This window comes from Pseudorasbora parva, chromosome 2 (genome assembly GCF_024679245.1).
Source record: "Pseudorasbora parva isolate DD20220531a chromosome 2, ASM2467924v1, whole genome shotgun sequence".
Classification (NCBI taxonomy): Eukaryota; Metazoa; Chordata; class Actinopteri; order Cypriniformes; family Gobionidae; genus Pseudorasbora; species Pseudorasbora parva.
In genome coordinates, this window is record NC_090173.1 from 63,653,935 (window position 1) to 63,656,751 (window position 2,817).

Below are 2,817 nucleotides of genomic sequence, written 5' to 3' on the forward strand. Positions count from 1 at the left end.
TAGATGGAATTAAAGGGTTAGTTCACCCAAAAATTAAATAAAATTTGTCATAGTCCAAAAGAATATGTGTAACAGAGGCCAGCTAGTAGTTGCTGTGCGAGTAAAACCTCACTCCTCTGATCTCAAGAGACGCTCTAGCGACTGACACTATAGGTTGCAGCCTTTAGCCTCCTGGTTAGACCGTCAGACTCTCATGCCGGCGGACTCGGGTTCAAGTCCGGTCCGAACAGGAGGGGTCAGGGGCGTAGCCATCTTTTCAGCAGTGAGGGGGACAGAAATGGCGTAATACCAATTTTTTTTTGGACCGATATAATTTATCGCATCTCTTGCTTTTAATTTGGTAAGATATCATATACACTGCTGAACAATAACCACTAATATCTTTAATATTTTTCTCCTATATTTTATGCCAATTTTATGATTGGTTTACTACAAACGCTTGTGCATTAAGTCTCCATACACTGTAAAAAATCCAACTTGCAAATTGTTGACTCAGTTTCAGATTTTAAGTTGAGTGGACAAATTTTTGACCACAATGTTGAGTTTACTTATAAGAACGATTTCACTGCAAGTTTACTAATATGTCGTCCACTGAACACAAACAACTAAGTTGAGAAAACGTAATGTTTTAATTTATTCATAACTTCTCGTCATCGCGCATGCGCAGAATGTCAGCGCCGTACCTTGCACGGGGTTTCCTCCTTCAACCACGCTTTGGAAGGGACTGGATTTCATCTGGTTGAGGTAAGTTTTCTTTAAGCTTTATGAATAATTTAAGCTACATATATGGCACACCTTTGTTAAATGTTAAAAGACTAAACTCATACTAAAGCATGTGCTGATTAGTTATCTTGTTTGTTATCTGTTATGTTCGGTGATGCTTTTAGCAGTCTGTTAACATTTGAAGGTATGTATCAACATATACAGCTAGAGTATGGCTGGATGGACTATATTTTTGTGGAGACTATATAAAATGTAGGTCTATATTGCTAGAGATTTTCCACAGTAACGTCTATTTAAAGCTGCACTTTGTAATACACTTTTTTATGTTCAAAATTGACGAAATTGATACAATGAACAAGTATTTTATGAATCAATTTTTCAAACCATGTTTTTGTCTTATCTTGAATCATTACGCTACACCTATAATACATGTTTATTTTGGGACTATTTTAGCTCAGTCGGCGTCGATGCGGAGTAGCACAATACTTTCGGCGTGACTCGTCCTCATAGACATAAACAGAGAGAAGTAGCTCCGACTACAATGTTCTTCCGCAAGACGCATGCACGCCGTTTTGTTTTGATTAACGCGCGCCAAAAGTTACAGCTTCAACGTTATTGACAACTTAGACAAGTGTGAGGAAACATGCTTGAACGAGAAAAGAATAAGAAGGACGTGCATGATGTTAAAAATGTTAAAGACAGCATGTAAGTGCTAATTTTTTGTGTTTATTGCAATTTGATAGTGAAACATATACCCAATTTTGTCAAAAAGCTCACAGTGGGTAGCATTACCTTAAACACAGTAGGTTATGTCTTAATTGAACATAAATAATTTAGTGAATCCAAGATGTTTTAGTAGGATGGATTCGATATGTGCTTTAGCTCTTAAAGGGACAGCAATCTAAGTACGTTACCTGCCGTCTTGTGTATTGTTACTCAGACAACAAGACAAAATCACTTAATGCTCTTTTATATCTTTATAAATACATTTATATTTAATTAATACAGTGAAGACTATGCATTGGGTTGTTTTCACATTGTATTATTCCATTTCTGTAATGCTACGCGTTAAATTAACACACTGTAACTGCTTTTGTGTTTGTTTTTGTATTTGTCCTGTTTAGAAAAAAAGAAAAAAAGCAACAACATCAAACATCAGTGATGCATTGACAAAAATCTGGCAGATGTGCAAAAAATGTGACCTTTTGAAAGATCAGGTGAGTTTATTATTTTTAGATCTAAATGAAGTGTAAACTTAATTTTTACTGTTATAACAATGTTGTTTTTTTCAGGGTCTGTGCTGAGTATTACAGGAGAGCACCTTTTCCCTTCATTGGATGAACACACATCTAGTTGTACAGAGAATGGAGATGAGATGAAGTTCTTACTAGACCAACATGAACATCAGGTAATTGTTTAGCATGTGATATATGTTTGATTAAAGGTTGAATGGTGTCATCTCTCTGCCAAGCTAAGTCCCATGCCTCTCTTTGGATATAACTTGGATATAACTTGTTCCATATTAGTTTTTTCTGTCTTTCAGTCACATACACTCCATTGTACTTGCTCAAAGAAAGGCCACAACTTTCAGAGGGACCTTTGTTTATGAGAGAAAAGTTTGGAAACATCCTGAAGACTTACCTGGTAAGATGATGTGTGTCATCATCAGCATATACACTCATGCCTGAAATACTTTACCTGTGATGAAGAGTCCATAAAAGTGCATCTATCCATCATAAAAGTGTATCATTCATTCATTCATTCATTCAAGCGAAGTAGCGTGTTTGTGTAAGAAAAATATCCATACTTAAAACTGTATAGACTAAAATATCTAGCTTCCAACGGTATGCAAGTCAACATGCGCTTGTGTGTGGGGCAGTTATATGATGGATAGAGTAGCTGATGGATGGGTAGGTAAAAATGCGCTTTTTAATATATAACTCTGATATAACTCTGACACAAAGAAAGTTATATACACCTTAGGGATGCGCGATATACCGGTACTGGAAAAATACCGGTATATATTTTATTTAAAACGGTACGATATCATGATTTGGCACATTTCGGTATATGCTGCTGTTCCGAAGTTCACCG

The 2,817-nt window shown here is 36.1% G+C and overlaps 1 long non-coding RNA gene across 1 annotated transcript; it reads left to right on the top strand.

Moving 5' to 3' along the window:
* The first annotated feature begins 463 nt into the window (after positions 1–463).
* On the top strand, positions 464–2,368 carry LOC137055731 (uncharacterized). The gene is made up of 4 exons (XR_010900056.1): positions 464–744; positions 1,848–1,940; positions 2,016–2,131; positions 2,267–2,368. It is a non-coding gene; the product is annotated as an uncharacterized lncRNA (long non-coding RNA).
* Positions 2,369–2,817: the final 449 nt, after the last annotated feature.